The sequence below is a fragment of the Papio anubis genome, chromosome 7, assembly GCF_008728515.1.
Source record: "Papio anubis isolate 15944 chromosome 7, Panubis1.0, whole genome shotgun sequence".
Lineage (NCBI taxonomy): Eukaryota > Metazoa > Chordata > Mammalia > Primates > Cercopithecidae > Papio > Papio anubis.
Window position 1 is genome coordinate 95,052,558 of NC_044982.1, and position 21,799 is coordinate 95,074,356.

The window sequence follows — 21,799 nt, forward strand, 5'->3', positions numbered from 1 at the left end:
GGAAGACCATAGTGATTGAAACAAAGTAAGGAAGACCATAGTGATTGAAACAAAGTAAATAAGAGGGAGTACCATAAAAAATGGAGACGTGGACAGAGCTTTTCAGATGACTAGATACTGGACAATGCTAAAGTGAAGAGTGTTTTGTTAGGTCTCCCCAAAGGGCCAACTCTCAACTTCCATTTATAAATCTGGACTGGGAGCCCAAAGCTAAGATCATTTCCTCCAAACCAAAGCAAGGCTGTGAGGTTCAGTCATGTGTCTCCTGAGAGTGGAAACTTGGCCTTAACTGACTTTACTGCTGTGGGTGGACACATGGCTAGAGGCAGTGAGGAATAAAGGAGCCAATTTGAGGGCAATCGGAAGACTCAACTGGAGTCTTCCTGTGTTATCTTCATGAAATCGTGAATACTCATGATGTAACAAAAATTAGGGACCATCCAGCTCTGCAGTTTTCACCTTGTATTTCCAGGATCCCCAGATTTCTACAAGAATACTCTGGAAGGCCTGGGTAGGTGGGGAAGACAGTGGGTGGGTAACCAGGGTTTCAAATCATTCTGCTTTATTATGATCTATGAAAAGATAATTGAATCCTGAATAAGATTCCACATTCATAAAAGTGGCAGAGGGAAGGAGAAAAAAGTTTGAAATCTATTACCCAATAGACAACTTATATTACATTATAGTATATATTACATACCTCCCATAAAAACAAACCAGCTCCTCTCACTTTCCATTGTGCTTGCTGCCACTCAGCTTGAACTACATCTCTGGTCTGATTTCTTATGCAAGGTTCTGGACATCCAGGAGAAAAAGCTCCTCCTGGGAGATTTTCTCAGATGGCCTCTGGCTGCCGTGGTGCCTCCTGGGAAAACCTGAGGCTTCTGCTGACTGGCCATACATTGTGCATCATGAGCCTGTCCTCTGAAATAGATATCAGTTCACCCCCACTTCTTCTGCACAGGTCTGTGGTCCCATTCAAGGACATCAGATGGGTAAATCAAGCAACTCCACAGACACTGAACGAGAAAATGTAAATGGGACATGGAAACTGAAATATCCTGCTATAATTCAGAACATTTCAATTGTTTATTTCAGGACTAACTGAATTATTTCTTTCAACTTTTATTTTTGATATGGGGATACATGTGCAGGTTTGTTGTCTGAATATATTGTGTGATGCTGAGGTTTAGTGGTCTGAATGCTCCTGTCACCCAGTTACTTAGCAGAGTACCTAACAGTTTTAAAACCCTTTGCTTCTCTCCCTCTCACCTCCAGTGGTTCCCAGTTTCTATTGTTTCCATCTTTATGTCCATGAGTACCCAATATTTAGTTGTCAATTACAAGTGAGAACACGCAGTACTTGGTTTTCTCTTTCTCCACTAATTCTCTTAGGATAATGGCCTCCTGATGCACCCATGTTGCTGCAAGGGACATGGCTTTATGGCTGTGTAGTGTTTCATGGTATATATGCGCTACATGTGCTTTATCCATTCACCTAGGTTGATTTCATGACTTTACTGTTGTGAATGGTGTTGCAATGAACATACAAGTGCATATGTCTTTTTGGTAGAATAATTTGTTTTCTTCTGAATATACACCCAGTAATGGGATTGCTGGCTTCAGTGGTAGTTCTGTTTTAAGTTCCTTGAGAAATCTCCAAACTGCTTTCCACAGAAGCTGAACTAATTTACATTCCCACCAGCAGTGTATGTGTTATCTTTTCTCTGCAGCCTCACAAGCCTGTTGTTGGTTGACTTTTTAATAGTAACATTCTGACTGGTATGAGGTGATATTTCATGGTGGTTATGATTTGTGTTTCTCTGATAATTAGTGATATGAAACTGTTTTTATGTTTGTTGGCCACTTGTATGACTTTTTTTTTTTTTTTTTTTTTTGAGACGGAGTCTCGCTCTGTCACCCAGACTGGAGTGCAGTGGCGCAATCTCAGCTCACTGCAAGCTCCCACTCCCAGGTTCACACCATTCTCCTGTCTCAGCCTCCCGAGTAGCTGGGACTAAAGGCACCCACTACCACACCTGGCTAATTTTTTTTTTTTTGTATTTTTAGTAGAGACGTGGTTTCACCGTGTTAGCCAGGATGGTCTTGATCTCCTGACCTCGTGACCTTCCCACCTCAGTCTCCAAAAGTGCTGAGATTACAGGTGTGAGCCACTGCGCCCAGCCTTCTTTTGACTTCTTTTGAGAAGTGTCTGTTCATGTCTTTTGCCCATTTATTGATGGGGTTATTTATTTTTTGTTTGTTCATTGTTTAAGTTCCTTATAGATTCTGGATATTAGATCTTTGTCAGATGCAACATTTGCAAAAATTTTCTCCTCTTCTGTAGGTTTTGTTTCCTCTGTTAATATTTTCTTTTGTGTGCAAAAGCTATTTACTTTAATTGAGTCCCACTTGTCAATTTTTGTTTTTGTCGTAATTGCTTTTGAGGACTTAGTCATAAATTATTTCCCAAGGCTGATGTCCAGGACGGTGTTTCCTAGGTTTTTTTCTGGGATTCTTATAGCTTAAATTTTTAATTAATCTAGAGTTAATTTTGCATATGTTGAAAGGTTGGGGTCCAGTTTTACTCTTCTGCATATGGCTGACCAGCTATCCCAGCACTATTAATTGAATAGAGACCTTGTTGACTTTTTTGAACATCAGATGGCTGTAGGTATGTGGCTTTATTTCTGGGTTTTCTATTCTCCTTCATTGGTCTGTGTGTCTGTTTTTGTACCACTACCATGCTATTTTGGTTAATTTGCAGATGATATAAATCTATACCCAGAAAACCCTAAAGCCTTCACCAATCAGCCATCAGCCATGAGTTCCAGGCTCCAGAAACTGTTCAACAACTTTGGTAAAATTTCAGCATACAAAATCAATGTACAAAAATCAGTAGCATGTCTATATACCAATTACATTCAATCTGAGAGCCAAAGGAAAAAAATGCAACCCCATTTAAAATAGCCACAAACAGAATAAAATACCTAGGAATGCATTTAACCAAGGTAAAAGATCTCTACAAGAAGAGCACTGCTAAAAGATATAGTAGATGACACAAACAAATGGAAAAACATTCCGCACTCATGGATTGGAAGAATCAATAACATTAAAATGGCCATACTGCCCAAAGCAATCTACAGTTTCAACATGATTCCTCTTTAAACTACCAACATCATTTTTCACAGGACTAGAAAAAACTTGATTTTTGATTCCTGTCTTCATTGTGGCTCTAGGGGTCGATTTTCAAATTCAATAATTACTGTCATTTTGAAGTGGGATAACTTCTACTGGAATTAAGAGGCCTGCATTCTTATCTGCCTCTTCACTCCATTGCTCTGTGTGTGTGTGTGTGTGTGTGTGTGTGTGTGTGTGTGTGTGTGTGTCGAGACAGAGTTTCACCCTGTCACCCAGGCTAGAGTGCAGTGGTGGGATCCTTACTCACTGAAACCTCCACCTCCCGGGTTCAAGTGATTCTCCATCCTCAGCCTCCCAAGTAGCTGGGACTACAGGCGGGCACCACTATGCCTGGCTAATTTTTGCATTTTTAGTAGAGGCAGGGCTTCGCCACATTGGCCAGGCTGGTCTTGAACTCCTGACCTCAGGTGATCTGCCTACCTCAGCCTCCCAAAGCTGGGATTACAGGTGTGAGCCACCATGCCTGGCCTCCATTGCTTTTTAATGTTATCCCGTGTTACAGTTGGCATTCCTATCACAATTTTTCTTATGTGTCCCTTCAATTTGTTGCTTCCTGAGCCATGTCTTTTGCTACATAGGTCTGCCAATTCTTACCTCTACTTATTTAATGCCAACATCAAACAGAATCTGGTAAGTAAAGGAGCAAATTCATTCCTCATTTCTGAGGTTAGGTTTAGCTGTGATAAACCTGTTGTGTTCCAATTTGGAAATGTACTAAATCTAACTACACTTCTCCCAACATAGCCTTTGGATCTCTATTGGCAAATGTTTCATTGGACAAGCTACAAACAGTTCTGACTGCTGAAAATCTCCAAAGTGGATGTTCCAAGGGCTTTTTAGCCAGAAACTACCTTAGATAAGTGATGGCCAAAGTGTACAGGTGACTCAACGATTTTAGCTACTTGGTACATTCTAAATTTATACGACTTCATTCTCCAGCTCTTCAACTCAGCATATGGGAGAGAGAAAGAGGATGTCCAAATAGCTGTTCCCATTAAAATCCCCATGTGTATGAACTCATAAAGCCCCATGTCCCTGTTTCAGACTGGGATTCTGCATTTCAGCTTTGCTGTTGGCAGCAAGACGCAGTCTGGTCCCTGCAACGGTTCTCAAATGTGCTGTGCTCTTCTCCCTTGGTCACGGAATTGGACTAGATTTTTATGATAAAAAGTGTGTGCTATTTGGATTCCCAGAAGGCAATATCATAAAATATCCGCTTGTCGAATTTTATGTGAGTTGATTATACATTTATCCATTAGTCTTCCACTGCCCTCAAAAAAGAATAAGAAAAAAAAAAATCTTTTTGATTGAGTTTTAAAATAATCTTCCATATGGGTGTTCTTTTTTAATTTATGAGACCAATTTCAAATATTAAAGCTTCAGAGTAAAGAGAATAAAGACCTACTCTGCAGCAAAGCAAAAAGGCACAATGAGAGCTGCAGTCTGGAAGAATTTTTAAATTGCTGCTAATGGGAAAAATGAAATGAGGCAAGTGGGGATAAAAAGCACGCTCTTGAGATTGTTCTTTAAAGACAGAGCCTTCTAATGCCTGCAGAAATGTGTATTGCAGAGATCGGAAAAGTGGATTTACTTATTGTGTAATAATCTACATTTTCTGTAACTATAAATCTCTTACGTGATGTCTGAGCATTCATATTCGGAAAGACTTCAGTATGCCACTTTTGAATCCAACGAGGTATTACATGGCAGAGAAATTCACAAGAGGTTTGCTAATGCTAAAAAATCAAGATACAAAAAGGTACACTGAGTTAATGAAAAAAGGCCATTTAAAAATTGGAGAGAGTAAACCAAGCATTTTGCATACATTTTCAAAATCTGGGCATCCTCTTCACAAAACAAGGAACACTAAAGGCCAGTAGTGTGTTGGAGTCAACTTTCACTAAATCAAGTCAACTTTCACTAAATCATGATGGCTGATTTTTAATTTCTAGAAATCTTGTGAAGTAGTTGCTGAACTTAACAATTACTTTAGAAACATAGAATATAAACTCACTATTAAATAGCTTATAATAAAACAAAGGCAATATTCAAAATTTAACAATTTCCATTTTTCTAATATTTTTGTCCTTCAGTTTACTTATAGTTATTATTACTGTATGGTGCGAAGATTATAGATGGATGTAATACTGTACATCTCTCTTTATCTTCACATTCAGGGGGACAAACTGTCACTTGAAATAGACCACAGAGGGAATTTTTACACCACCCAAATCAGCAAATGATGTAAACTACAGCTTAATTCATTGTTTTGTTGTTTGTCTAGACCTAAGATAATTATGAGAAAATGCTTACGAGGCAGATCACATTTAAGAGAAGGAGGCCAGGTGCAGTGGTTTATACTTGTTATCCCAGCACTTTGGAAGGCCAAGGCGGGAGGATTGCTTGAAGCAATCAGGAGTTCGAGACCAGCCCGAAGAACATAGAGAGACTCTGTCTCAGTAAAAAAAAAAAAGAAGAAATTTAAATTAGCTTGGCATGATGGCACACACCTACAGTCCCAACTACTTGGGAGACTGAGGTGGGAGGCTGGTTTGAGGCCAGGAATTTGAGGCTGCAGTGAACTGTGATCATAACACAACACTCCAGCTTGGACGACAGAGTAAGACCCATCTTTGCCTCAAAAAAAAAAAAAAAAAAAAGGACTGTGTTCACAGCTATTAGATTGTGCATAGCACAAAAATTTTTTCAGAAACTATTCTTTCAGTACTCAAAAATTATTATTTGATTTGGCAAAAACATCACTTAGGTCACTAAGTGATTAGTGATACTATTTCACTAATAAATAAGTGAAATTCTCACATGTGCCTTTATTGTTTCACCGTTATCTTATTGTAAATGTAAACTAAACAGCAACAAACATTCATTTCAGAACTACAATCACTCGGTCAATCCCAACCACAGTTTAGCTGTGGGTGTAAAAGTAGGCAAAAATCAATGAAACAATTCTGCAATTAACAATCGGCCATAGGAAATTTATATTACAGAGTATTGTATATTGTATTTATAAAATGTATGCTACCCATCTTCTATATCAGTAAAATCTATGATAAACTCATGTGTGTATATACGTGCACATATTTTCAAAACACTTACCAGCACACAACTGAGTAAGACTCAGAGACTGTCTTCCCCGAGGTCACACAGTGAGTGAGTATTAAGAAACTGAAGCTGGTGATAGTGAGTAACAACTATCAGAGGAGGTGAAAAATGTCAATGCCCCAGGAGTTTCTGCAACCCTTTCTTTACAGAAGTCACCTCTGCTTTCTATGCCATCTCCTGTTTTTTTCTAACAGTTGCTGAGAAGGATTGGTCTGATAAAACCCATGCCCACCTCAATACTGTCCCTCCTTCTTTTTTTTTTTTTTTTTTTTGTGAGATGGAGTTTTTGCTCTTGTTGCCCAGGCTGGAGTGCAATGGCGCGATCTCGGCTCACCATAACCTCCGCCTCCCGTGTTCAAGCGATTCCCCTGCCTCAGCCTCCCGAGTAGCTGGGATTACAGGCATGTGCCACTACACCCAGCTGATTTTGTATTTTTAATAGAGAAGGGGTTTCTCCATGTTGGTCAGGCTGGTCTCGAACTCCCAACCTCAGATGACCTGCCTGCCTCGGCCTCCCAAAGTGCTGGGATTACGGGCATGAGCCAACGCCCCCGGCCTCCTCCTTCTTTTGATTACATAATTAAACATGCACAAACCTAATCAAACCACGTGTATGTGGGTCTTTGATGAATTACGTTTCCAAGTCTCACCATTGTCAGCCCTCTGCCTCCCTTTCCTGTAAAACATAAGCACAAATTTTAAGGAAGTCGTTCTCTTGCCCCTTTTAAAGGAATGTCACTTTCAGACAAAACATGCTCTTCAGTAGTTCCCTATTGTAGGAGCTAGCACTTAGAATAGGCGCATGACCACTTTTATCTGCAATTTTTTCTTGCTGTGTAACAGCAAGAAAATAAAAATCTTACATTTTTTACAGAACTTTAAGCTTTATAATGTATTTTACCACCACTGTATCTTTTGATCCTCATTACAGTGGTGAGATAGGTAGGATAGATCTCATTTAACCTAAGAGGAAATTGAGGCTCAGGAAGATTAAAGCAAGTCTCTATGGTTATTGCCCTATCATATTGTAACTCAGGCTTTATTTTTCATCATCGCGCACCAAACACCCTGAAGTGGAAATGTAAAAAGAAAAAACTTCATAAGGTTTATTGGGCAAAGCATGGCAATAAAGAAAATTACAGGGTCCAAATAAATTGAGCAGCAAAATGCCCATCAGTTCCTCATTACAGAAACAGAACAGCAAGGAAAGGAGAGAAAAGGCACTGGAGACAAAAGTTAGTTTTTTGCAAGTGATTTTTCTCAAAGAAATAATGATTTCATCTAACTGAAAAATCACATCAGTTCTTGATGTAAATTCACAGCACCAATGAGCAGATTCTTTCATTGTAGAATAAGAAAAAAGAAAAGTCATTGAAAAGGTAATATGGATTAGTATTAGCTTACCTCCATGAGCGGTTACCATGTGCCTGATATTTCACCAAGTGTTTTAAGTCAATTACTCATTAACTTCTCAAAATAATCCTGTGAGGCAACATTCTAGTCATTCTAGCCTATATATAGGTGGTCATTCTAGTCTATAGGTGAGAAAACTGAGCCTTAGAGTTAAATACATTTTCTCAGGTAAAAAGTCCAGAAACTTTTATTTGAACCTAGGTTTGTCAAACTCCGGAACCTGTACTCTTAACTCTATGCAATCTAAAGTGGATTGCCTGTTGCCATCCATCTTGAGGCATTTTACAGCTGCTGCTTCTGCTTGAAAAGCCTATGTTTACTTGATACAGAATTGGGTAACCCCAGGAACAACGTAAGCTTAGACTCCAGCCCTGGACATCAGTGCAGCGCCTATCCATTGGGGTCAGTGCGGACTAACAGAGCAATCCCAGCTTGGCATGGACTGGCTGTGTTTCTTTGGGCACATGGTATCATCTCTGAACCAGCTACTTATGATAAGGATAGGTGAACTTTTGCAAGGGCGCATTGGGATAAAATGTATTAAATTGCCTCGTACTGAAATGTCTGAGGTACTCAGTAAATGCTACTGCGTCCTTGCACATTTTGGGTTTGCATCATAGGAATGCCCCTCCTGGCAGATTCAAATAAAGTTCCCTAGGTGTGAGCTGGACCCCAAGCAGAATACACCTGCCTGGGAGAACTACACAAAACAGGAGAGGGCAGATGTCTATTGCTTTTCATATCCCACACCTCACAAGCACGGAAATGGCACTGTATGGGGTGTATGTGTGATCACTCAGAGGTAATCCTATGCATTTATTCTCATTTCTCCACCCAAGGCCTCTCAGTGATCTGAGGACCCACACAGCCCTCCGTGGCTATGAGTTTTAAAGGTTATTAAAACTAAACATCTTTCACTTTCACCATCCTTTCTTCTTTCCAAAAGGAATTTTCCTCTACTTTATTTCCTCCAGAACGCTCTTGATTCTTTGCATTTTTGCTAGGGAATTTAGTTAATGCATCCTAATAAAAAGGAGAAACCAATGTGAATATGAGTTAGCAGGCTCAAATTCAGGCCACTGCTAAGTCTCATGTAGATTATTGCTTCCTTTTTTATACTTGGTTTATCGACTTCCAGCCTCACCCCAATTCTGGTTCATTCCACATAGTGATCTTCCTAAAACTCAGATATCATCTTGCCCCTCTACAGCAAACATTTCTTCATTGACTCTTCATGTCTTCAAGGGAAATTCCAAACTGCATTGAAAACCTTCCATTGTCCTTCAAGCTCCAGTACCTGATCAGTTCTTCAGCCTTATCTCTCACCCGTTTAATACCATCTGATACTATAGTTACACTGGATTTTTGTAGTTTTGCAGATTCAAGACTTTACTCAGACTATTTCTGCCTTTCTGTCATAACTCTTCGAACCCAGATTGGGTATCACCAGTGTCTGGAGAACTTGGGCTGAAAGGCAGTGGCTATTTTGTGTGTTTTTACATACTCTATCACATCTATCTATGTCCATCACAGCTCTTACCTGGCAAGGTGATAATTGTTGCTTACTTGTCTCTTTCTTTCACTAGTTCAGGAGTTCTTAAACAACAGGAACTGTGTCTTTTTTTCTCTATATTACCAGAATTCCTTCTAGGACTTTGTATATAGAAGGCAATTTGGAAATGTTTGTTAAATGAATTCATCTTACTTATTGACATAAAATACATTCAGACTTATAAACATGTATAGTCATAACTATATCTCCATCCACCTCTGCAATTTTAAAACGATAATGTATAAATAGAAACTGAAAATCAGAAGAGATAAGTTTCAGTTTCAGCTCTGCTACTTATAAACCGTGAGCATTTGGGCAAGTCAATGAACTTTTGAAATCTCTTTATCAATAAAATGGAAGAATACATCCACTCTAGCTATCTCAGAAAGTATATCATGACTAGATGTGACTACAGGATAGATCTGGTCATACCCCAGCCAAGTCTCCCTTTTGAAGTGAAGGACCTATTAATTTCACCAAGTGATGGGCCAGATAACAGCAACAGGTTGTTAGTTGTCACCCCTATGGGGAGTGCCTTGCTTGAGATTAATTCCTTTTCCTAGCAAGGCTCTTATTTAGTGACTTGGTACAGGTAAGGGTACAAAGGTCTGGCCCCTTGACCAGACTTAGCACAACTCTGATGAGCAATCCCATCTTCAGAGCTTCCTATGGGGCTTGAGGTCTCTTCTGACACATCACACAGCTCCACATCTCCCTGTTCCCATCCTGCTATGCTTCCGTCCATACTATAGATGCTGCCTCCAGGGACTCTCTCGATTGTACCTCCTGCATGCTAATTTATTAATCTCCAAAATTCCTTTTATCAAAAAAAAGTTATCTCGAAAAGGGGTCATGGGCACATATTTTAGTGTTACTTAGTACAGATATTGTAAAAATATGGTTTTATATGGAAAACTGTAAAGATAGAGAAACAATAAAGGACATATAATCCAAGTTCTCCCACCCCATAGAAGGGTATGCTTAGGTTACATAAAGCTAAAATAGATCCATCATGGCAAATGATCCAGTAGAATGGTTATGTTTATACTCTCTCCCACAACTAAAGTTTTCTATATATTTGTAGGGGGAGTGTGCAGAGAATATCTATGTGACTATATAACTATGGAAAAATTACCTTGCTAGAAGGAGGGACTATGTGAGACCCAGTAGCTAGAATCAGCTTTCTCTCCTTGAGCTATTTTGTGCCTGCTGAGCCAGCTTCTGCTAAAATACTAAAAGGGGGAGAAAATAAGGACCATACAGATTTGCCTCTCTTTGCTTCAAGTCAAAAAACATTATCAAAGATGCTCTTTAAATCTCCACCAGAGTCTTTCTGAACTACACAATCATCATGAAGTCTTTCAATGATAACCTCTAATATCTACAGTCTAAAACTTATAGGTGTATTATCTCATACAATCCCAATCCTATAGGGTAGAAACTATTATGGAGACTAGATGGAAAATTAGATGGGAAACTAGAACTTAATGAAAGGTTAACATTCTCTCAAAGTCTCATAGCTGGTAGGCAGGTCAGCTGGCATTGGCACCAGGCCAGAAACTAGGGTTTTAACTGCTCTGATCCATGACTTCCAATGAGTTTCATCAAAAATAAATTACAGTTATGATACAATGTGATTAATATCCGTAGAGTACATTATGATACTCTGTCAGATAAAACTAGATTATCTTTCAGATAATGCTATACTAAATAATTGGCTTAAAATGTCTTTTAAAAATCTTCATCATCAAATTTGTGGTTTTTAAACTATAATGTATATAGAAATCACAGGAAAATGCAAATTTTAGGGCTTCACACTCAAGAGGGTTTTAGATAGGCCTAGAAATCTGCCTTTTAGAAAGAATCTTCAGTGATCCTTATTGAGATGGGTCGCAATCCACACTTTGAGAGATGTTAATCTAGCTGTTAGGTATAGCATTTAAAACCATTAGGTACATCATCACTTAAATATACGCTAGATATCATTCTACTAAAAACAAAATTGAGCACTAGACACTTAACTATGACTATTATTAACTTATCTCTACTACATTGTAGATTTTACTTCCACTGTTTTTATTTACAGCAATTTTAATGTCTATACGAGAGGATTATGTGTGTTCAATAGAGGCAAATAGTATAGTATCTATTATGCGAAAGGCACTTCAGTCCATTATAACTGACCCTCACGTCAGCACAATGATTCCTATAAATTAGAAAATTGAGGTTCCGAGAAGTTAAGAAATATCTCCACATCACACAGTTCATAAATGCCAAAGTTGAGATTTAGATACTGGTTCAGCAAATTGAGTAGCCAATATTGTTTTCACCAAGACACAGTGTTTCCCAGTCACAGTCTTCAAATCTGTTGAGTTGCTTCATGACCTCTCACAGGTAAGTCTAAGTCCTTAAAAAGACAGCCAGGGGTAAAAATATTGGGTTGATCTTATGGTGAGTCCTCTTCAGGTCATATACACATTTAGCTCCTCTTCATTTAGAAATAGGGAATTGCCTATGTTTTTAATACAGAAGAGAGATTATAAGTATTTGTGTGACCATCTCAAACACTTCCAACTTCTACCACCCCAACAATAAAGGGAAAAGAAAAAAGAATGAGAAGAAAAGAGAACAATTCTCATTGAAGGTACTTATTTAGATTAAGGAAGCAAAATGTGCCTTCAGAATCTAGCACTAAAGTTTTGCTTCTTTTTTTTTTTTTAAATGGTAGGTGGATGGAAATGTGCCATATTTATCTAAACACATCTTATAAAATCATCTGGTGTAGGCGCAAATTCAGTCTCCTTGCTTCTGGTCTCTTTTTCTTCCCATTCCCTCAGGAGTAGCTTTCTGGGAACTGCTAATTCATCGAGGATGCTGAAGAGGACAGGGCCCATGCTGATGACTCACATTCTTTCAAATACAGTCAAGGGTGGGCCGGAGGACTGCTTTGGTTGAGTCCCGTTACACACATCCTCTGGCTCTCTGCAAGCTATTTGTAGACGCAGACAGAAAGCTCCAGGAGAGACGGTCCTTGTCAGAGGGCTGGGAACAGCACCAGAAAAACTGTTTCACCCCATCTCTGACTCAGATACTTCCTGCCCTGGCTGGAATCAGATATTGCCAAGACAGCTGTGTGAGGAAAAAAAAAAAAAGGAAGAAAACCTAACTTTTCAAAAGTAATCTTCTATTTAAATGGAAGTTAATCAAGTAGTTGAATTTGGACAAAGATTCAGGTTGTGACTGCCCAATGCCACCAGAAAGTCTGAGCTCAGTGCCAAAGTCCCTCATGGCTAAATCCACCCGCTTGGACTGGGTGGGTCTGAGGAATGCGCTAGGTGTTAGTCACATCCGGACTCCGCAGATTCTGCTAGGGGTTCACCTGGATGACAACAACCGAGCAGCCAGGTTGGGGGAGAGTGAAATCTAAAATGCATCTCATTTTCTTTCATATTTTTTAAACTAGTGAAGAGCCAGTTTCTACAGTATTTATTATTTGTGCTGACTATAGAGGCGCTGCTTGATTAAAATAGAATGTGGACAATTCACTAAAGCATTCATGGAAAAAGCCACCCAAAGTCTTACCACCCAAAGATAACTACTATAAAAAATTATGCACTTGAATCCATATGAGAACATTTATACTCTTGTTTCCTAGTCTGTATATATGTATATGTATTATGTAAGTGACCTCATATATTTTTGTACCAATTTTCCACTTTATATGAGGTTATTAAAGTTTTTATCAACTTTTTATACTTCTGATTTCTTTCATTTTCTCTCAAATTGTTTTCTCATATAAAAATAATATCTCATGCTTACTAAGTGCTCACAATGTGTTGTCACATAGTGTTCTAAGTGCTTTATATATATGTGCTAATTTAATAGTCACAGCAAAGCTTAATTTATATCTGAGGGAACCAGAGACTCAGAGAGGTGAACTGACTGGCTGAATGTCACATAGATGAAAAGAGGGGAAGCCGGAACTTATCCAAGTGATCAGATAAAAAACTCACACTCACTGCATATACCTCTTATCTCTATATAACCAATTCTTCCTTTAAAAAGTAGGTACATTTTATCATCAGATAACTTTTCTGCTACCGTAATACTCTCACTCCAGGGAGCTATTTGTTTAACAAATAATCTCTGGGATCATACACTAGTCCTGACCCTGTGCTAGTTATTGGGAAAATACAAAGTTAAATGGGACACAACTGATTCACTCATTAATTTATTAAAGCACCGTTTGCTTTTGCTGAACACCAAATGTATCCATTGTTCCAGAAGCTAGAGGTATAAAAGCAAAATGGTAGAAGGACTTGTTTCATGGAGTTTATATTCTCACTGGGTAGAGAGAAGACAAAAACTAAGCAAACAAAAATATTTTGTGATGACAGTGTTGTGGAAAAACATCAGGGCAGGAGGTAGGGAGGTTCTGGTGCTCTTCTCCGTGGGTGCTTGGGGAAGGAAGGCCCCACAGGTGAATGGCATTGAAACAGAGACAGAGACATGGGGGAAGTGAGGAAGTGAAGCACATGGCTGTCTGGAAAAAAAGCATTCTGCAGCATGCCAGAGTTCTGAAGAGGGGCATGAACATAAATATAAGTAAGTGTTCCACAGCAGGGAAAGCAAGATCGAATCCATGGAAGCAAAACCAGAGAAGAACAAGCCATCAAACATGGCAGGAGGGAAGGCTGTGCATGAAGGGATGGTGAGGCATAAATGGCCAGAAAATAGGTGGTAACCATATTATAATGAACTTGAATGTCAGATTGTCTTACTGCAGTAAGAAGCTGGTCTATAGTGAAATATCACCTCACATCTGTTAGGATGGCCATTGTAACAAAACGAAACAAGAAATAAAATGAGTAGGTCAGATGTGAAGAAACTGGAACCCTTGTAAACTGTTGGTGGGAACGTAAAATTGTGCAGTGATGATGGAAAACAGTAGGAAAGTTATTCAGAAAGTTGAAAATAGAGCTACCATGGAATCTAGCAATCCAAGTTCTGGGTATATGTCCAAAAGAAGAGAAATCAAGATCTGAAAGAGTTACCTGCAATCCCATGTTCAACGAAGCATTACTCACAATAACCAAGATACAGAAACAACCCAAATGCCCATTGACAGATGAATGGATAGAGAAAATGTGGTAAATATATATAATAAAATGTTATTCAACCATAAAGAGAAGAAAATTCTGCCATTTTTGATGACAGGGATGAGCCTTGAGGTTATTGTGCTAAGTGAAATAAGCCAGTAACAGAAGGACAAATATTGTATGATTCCATTTATATGAGGTATTGATAAAAGTGAAACTCAGAGAATCAGAGAATAAAATGGTTCTCCAGGCTAGAAGAAGGAAGGAAATGGGGAGTTGTTGCTGAATGAGTTTGAGGTCTCAATTATGTCAGATGAGTAAGTTTTAGAGATATGCTGTACAACACAGTGCCTATAGTTGACAACATGGTATTGTGCACTTCAAAATTTGTTAAGAGGCTAGATCTTACTGCATACACACACAAAACAAAACAAAATAATAAACCAAGCAACATAAGAAAACTTTGGGACATGTTGGATGTGCCATTACCCTGAACGTAGTGATAGTATCCAATGGGAGTTTAATCCAAACTCATCAAATTGTACACATTAAATATGTGCAGATCTTTGTATGTTCATTATACCTTAATAAAGCTGTTTTTTATTAAAAAAAAAAAAAAAAAAAAAAAAGCTGGTCCGCAGTCTTCTATCTCTAGAATTCTCTCATCAACTTGTTCTCTGTTTTGATAAATCCCAATTCGAAATTTCATACATTTTAAGTCTCGATCATCAGAAACCCAATTTTTAAAAAAGGTTTTGGTGTTCAACATTCTTTAGGAAACACTAACAACTGTGTTTGCTCCTGGACTCTTAAAGGAGAAATGAACTAGACTTTATTATACCCAAGACACAGCAATACTTCTTTTTTTTTTTTTTTTTTTCTTTTTGAGACAGGGTCTTACTCTGTCACCCACGCTGGAGTGCAGTGGCACAATCTCGGCTCACCGCAACCTCTGCCTCCCAGGCTCAAGCGATTCTCCTGCCCCAGCCTCATGAGTATCTGGTATTACAGGTGCATACCACTACCACCTGGCTAATTTTTGTATTTTTAGTAGAGACAGGATTTCACCATTTTGGCCAGGCTGGTCTTGAACTCCTGACCTCAAATGATCCACCTGCCTCAGCTTCCCAAAGTACTGGAATTACAGGCGTGAGCCACCATGCCAGGCCCAGCAACACTTCTTAAACACCTTCTTTAGAACTCTCTCCCTCCCACAGCCTCATGCCACCTATTAGTGGCTTTGGTCTTTCTTCCCTTCTGGTTGCATGGGATCCCCAAGGTCACACAGGTGTCTTATTTACATCTACCTCTTGTCAGCATCCCTTTCTTGACCAATATCATTTTAAATGACTGTGCTCTTAACTTGAAGCATGCCTCCCCCAGAGTGAAAATCCTCCATCACTCTTTTTTTCAAGAAGAGACACACTTGTCAAAAAACAAAAACTTTCTTCCCTTGAAGAACAAAATCATTTATTCTGTTTGCAAATTATATACATTTACAAAACCTTTAGCTCATAGCTCCAACTGAAATATCCAGCCCCTAAGATCCCTTGTCCCTAAAACTGTAAATTTAATTTATCAGTAGCTGCCACCATTTCCCTCTCACCTTGAGTTGAAACCATGAAGACCAGAGGACTCATTTTTTATTGGTTCATGCTTCCAGCAGCCTGGCTGTCAAGGTGAAGGTGTATTCTGTTTCCTTCTAGAAGAGATGCTGGAGCCTGTACATTAGGCCCCCAGTCCCTTATGGAAGGCTCTGAAACATTAACTCATTGGCCCTGCCTTAATGCATGGCCAGCATTTTATGTTTTTGGTTGCATTTGCAAGACATAAAATCAATTTAAAAATTATTTTTGATAATACAATATAGGTCTCGTAAATAAGCAGAGACACACAATTACATTACACAACACACAGCAAAAAGTCTTGTTAAACCTCTCTCCCCCTCACGACATTCAACAGCTCCTTCTTTTCCAATTCATGACAACCTCACTCATTCTTTTCCACCTACTAAGCATGACTTTGAATAGAGTCTACACTTTCCAAAATCATGTGCCCTTAACAAGCCTTCTTGAAGCTCAAAATTCACTACAGAGTATAGTCTGTGACCTACACTGAGGGTGTCTTGCAAGAATAGCATCTTGTTGAATTTCACTGAAAAAATTTCTTCTACATAACAACCGGCATAACATTAGTGTTCACGTTTTAAAACAACAACAATGAAAATGTAATCCTGGTAAATAACTGTATCAAGTCATAGTCATTTGTAAAGATGTTAAATAAATATAATGAATTAGAAGTTAAAATGACAGTTTAATCTGAAAAGTTTCAAAGACGAAATACAGCAAAATGAGTAGGAGATAAATGGTAAGGACTGCTATGGTCATTCTCCTGCCCTGAATTGACATTCCCCTGAGTGTCTGAGGACTGGGTTTCATTTCAACTCCTTCAATTGCCTTAACATTCAACCACACTTCCTGAACCTTCTGCCTCATTCTTCTCTCTCCTCAATAAAACATTTTTGTTTCCAAACCTAAAATAACTTCATTGATTTTTTTATAATCATAAAACAATAAAAACTCATTATGAAAAGTCCAAATTATATAAAACTCTAAAAAGCAATAAAAATAATGGCACCACTAAGAGATGACAATTATTAACATTTTGTTATACTCCATTCAAGACAGTTGTAATATGTATGTTTATAAATTTAGATATGCTTTTTTAACCTTAAAAATTCCCATGTTTTTAATATATGTCATATCATATTTATCTTTATTTTCTTTTTAAATTTTTTATACCAGAATTTATTTGAAATTATAAAAGTAATACATATTCATTATAATAAGTGAGACAATTCAAAGATGTGAATACAAAAGTTAATCACCTTCTTTGAGCTTTTCCTTTTTGTCCCCTGAGCTAACTAAACCCTCTCCAAGGGTTTAGTTTCCACATAATAACCAAAACATTATTAATTTGTAAGATTTTTGAAGAACAGTGTAAACAAATAGAAGCATAACATGTTTGGAAGTTGTTTTTCACCGGCAACAGCCTTCCTGAGAAAAGAAGAAAGATTAATTTGACGTGCTCACCTATATTCTACTGATTTTGATATATATATTTTAATGTTTATCCTTAAAATAAGCAACTTTTGATTTTGTAGATTTACTTTTTTGTTTCATTATTTCATTATTAGTTCATTAATTTTTATTCTAGTCTATTGTTGTCTTTCCTCTATTTGCTTTGTAAATAGAAGTTTAATCTTTTTAAACTAGTTGCTTGGGGTAGGAAATTACATGATCAATTTGAGATTTTTCTTAAAAAATAATTCTTCATAGTTATAACTCTCCCTTTAGTACTACTTTAGCTGTACCCAATGAGTTGTGGTATGGTATGTTTTTGAATTTTGTTCATTTCAAATGTTGGTTTTCAAAGTATTTTCTAATTTTACATGTGTTTTTTTTTTTCTGTGACCCATTGATTATTTAAGAGTATGATTTTTTTATATTATCACATATTTGTAAATTTCCTTCTGTTGCTGCTTTCTAATTTTATTTTATTTGTGTCAGAGAACATACATTTAGTTATTTCCATTCTTTAAAATTTATTAAGTTTTTAAAAAAATATTGCCGATTGTCCATTCTAGAGAATGTTCCATGTGCATTTAAGAATGTTTATTCTAAGCCGGCCACGGTAGCTCATGCCTGTAATCCCAGCACTTTCGGAGGCTGAGGCAGGCGGATCCCGAGGTCAGGACATAGAAATTAGCCTGGCCAACAAAGTGAAAGCCTGTCTCTACTAAAAATACAAAAATTAGCTGTGCATTGTGGTGTGTGCCTGTAGTCCCAGCTACTCAGGAGGCTGAGGCAGAAGAATTGCTTGAACCCGGTTGGCAGAGGTTGTGGTGAGCCAAGATCGCACCACCATACTCCAGCCTGGGCAACAGACCAAGACTTTGTCTCAAAAATAAAAAAGAATGTTTACTCTACCATTTTTGGGTGAAGACTTCTCTAAAATTCTGTTGGGTCTAATTGCTCTATAGTCTTATTTAAGTCTTCTATTTCTTTGTTGATATTCTGTCTCATTGTTTTTCCTAGTATTGAAAACCCATACTGAAGTCTCCAATTGTTTTTGACTTGTCTATTTCTCTCTTCAATTCTATCAATTTTTGCTTCATGTATTTTGGGACTTTGTTGTTAGGCATAGTACATATTTATATACACACATACACATATATGTATGCATATGAATATATACACATATATGTGAATATGTGTAATTTATAAGATTATGTCTATAATTACATATATAGTTGATAAAATAATATTTATGTCTTCCATTTTGCTCTTTGATTTCTGAAGATCTTACTTTTTTTCCCTTTAATTCTCCATACTGTCTTCTTTATACTGTATAGATATTTTTAGTATACCACTTTAATTTCCTTTTTTTTAAGCTACATATTTTTAGTAATTCTCTTAGTGGATGCTCTGGGAGTTACAATTAACATCTTAAAACAATCTAGGTAAAATTAATACCAAGTTAATTTCAATAGTATGTAAAAACTCATTTCTGTATAACTTCACTCCCCCTCCCATTTGTATTATTATTATCACACAAATAACATCCTGATTCATTATAAGCTCATCAACTCAGCTTTACAGTTACTGCTTTATGTATTTTTCTTTAAGTCAGGCAAGACAATAAAAGTTTCAAACAAATGTATATTTATACTGTTTTAAAAGTTTACCTATGTATTTATCTTTTTTGGTTTTCCTTATTTGTTTATGTATTCAAATTACTCTAATGCCTCTTCAGTTCATCTCGTAAGACTTATTTTAGCTTTTTTTGGGGGGGCAGGTCTGCTAGTAATAAGTTTACTCATTTTTTTAATCTGAGAATGTCTTAATTTATTCTTTGCTTTTGAACAACAGTTTTGCTGGACATCGAATTCCTGGTTAAAAGTCTTTTCCTTTCAGTACTTTAAATATGACATGCCACTGTCTTCTTTGCTCCATGATTTCTGTTGGGAAATCAGTTATTAATCTTAGTGAGGATCCCTTGTATATGATAGGCCACTTTTCTCTTATTGCTTTGAAGATTCTCAGTTTGACTTTGTTAAAAGACCATTTAACAATGGCATATTTAGAATAAATCTCTTTGAGTTTATTAGACTTGAATTGATTCGTAAATTCTTGGCCATCATTTCTTCATATATTCTTCCCTCTCCTTTTTTTCCTCTTCTTTTGGAAATTCTATCATAGATATGTTGGTATGCTTAAAGTGTACCAATTTCTCTATTCATTTCTCTTTATTCTTTATCCTTTTTATTCCTCAGAATGCATAATCTCAAGTGACATTTGTTCAAGTTTCTTCTGCCAGCTCAATGTTGTTGATTCCTTCTAGTAAATTCTTCATTTTAGTTCTTATACTTTCCAACTCAAGAGTTTCTATCTGGCTCTTTTTTAGGGTCCCTTCTCTACTGATAATCTCTCTTTGGAAAGACATCATACTCATAGTTTACTTAAAGTTTTTAGACATATTTTTCTTTAATTCCTTGTACTTTTAAATTTTAAACTATTTATTCAGTATAACATCTGTGCTTCTTGAAGTACTATTTCTCTTGAGTACTTTTTTCTCTTTGTGTGCCAGACACTTTTATCTTTGTATGTCTCATTAATTCTTTGTTGTTGTTAAAAACTAAACATTTGGAATAATATGATACAGCAACTCTTGAGTTCAGATTACGCTCCCCTACTTTTACAGTGTTTTTTACTTGTTGCTGTTTGTTACAATTGTTTAGTGACTTTCTCATACTAATTTTGTAAAATTTGTATTGTTTTGGTCTTGTGCAGCCTGTGAAATACCTACTTAGTTAGCTTAGTGATCAGCTAATGGATTGATGAACATTTCCTTACATTACTTGTGTTAATAATTCTCCAAATCTTTGCTAAGTGGCTCTATGTGTAGGTATAGGGAATGCCTACAACACTCAAGCAGACAGTTCCCAGCTCTGCCCTAGCTGTCACTTTTGGCTTTCACAGAGTCTTAAAGGCAGACAGAAATAAGGGATTAGGGTGCTCGCAGGTCTTTATGGGGATGCATACAGCCCTGGACATGTGCAAGCACATGAATATGATGGTTAATTCTATGTGTCAACTTGAATGGGCCACAGTGTACTTAGATACCTGGTTAGACATTACTTCTGGGCATGTCTGTGAGCATGTTTTCAGAAGAGATTACCATTTGAATTTGTGAGCTGAGTAAAGCAGCTGGCCCTCCCCAACGTGAGTGGCCATCATTTCATCCATCAAAAGACTGAAAGAAGTTTAAACAAAAAGACAGAAGAAGTTTAAATTTTTATTCAACGTGATTGCCTGTGTTGAGACATTGATCTCTTGTACTTGGCACTTCTGATTCTCAGGACTTGAGACTTGGGCTAGGATCTACACTGTTAGCTCTCCAACTCTCATGCCTTCAAACTACACCACTAGCTTTCTTGGATCATCAGCTTACATATGGCAGATCCTGGGACTTCCCAGCTATCTATCTATCTATCTATCTATCTATCTATCTATCTATCTATCTATCTATCATCTCTCCTGTTTCTCTAGAGACCCCTGACTAATATAGCAACCTTCTAAATATCCAGGAGTATGCCAAAGCTTTCAAAGTCCCCTATAATTCCCTCATATTTCCTTTTAAGTTTTTGATTAGCCTTTTGTTAGCTCCAGCTATAATTCTGCCTCAGGCAGCTGCAAAGGTAAACAATTGCCACTGGTTGTTTTCAACCAATGAACTGCAAATAAGGCCTTTCACACAGAGTAGCTGAGTCAGGTCAGTTAAAGACAAGCCCCAAGAATGACGCTTTTCAAAGTACTGCCAGACAGGTCAAATAGTGACAATAAACGGAATGGTGTATTTGGGTAGCTCCAAGTCCATTCAGCCCTTTCCAGTGGCTACTAGATTACTGTTTTTCAAATGTACCATGGATCTTGGGAGGAGAGATGAGATTAGGTCAAACTGTAATGTCATATAATTTATTGTTCCACTAATATTTAGCCATTACTCTTAAATAAATCTTTTCAGATTGTTGCAAGCCTTTAATTAACTTCCAGAGCTCTGAAAAAGTTGATTTTGACAGTTTTAAACAGTATTCTTATTGCTTTTATAGAGAAAGGGGTTTTTAAAGATTTTTTGGAAGTCTTCAGTCATTTTATTAATAAAAATTGTTAAGACTATACATAGTTTCTGAATACAGTTTAGCTGTGTTCCAAATAATCTAGCATAGAGTCCTCTTCTACTTGTTACTTTTAATTATTTAAATTAAAAAATTCATTATTGAACCAAAGCTTGATTTAAGAAAGTATTTCACATTTTCCATGTGTATACTCTCTTGGTTTCTGACATGTGTGTC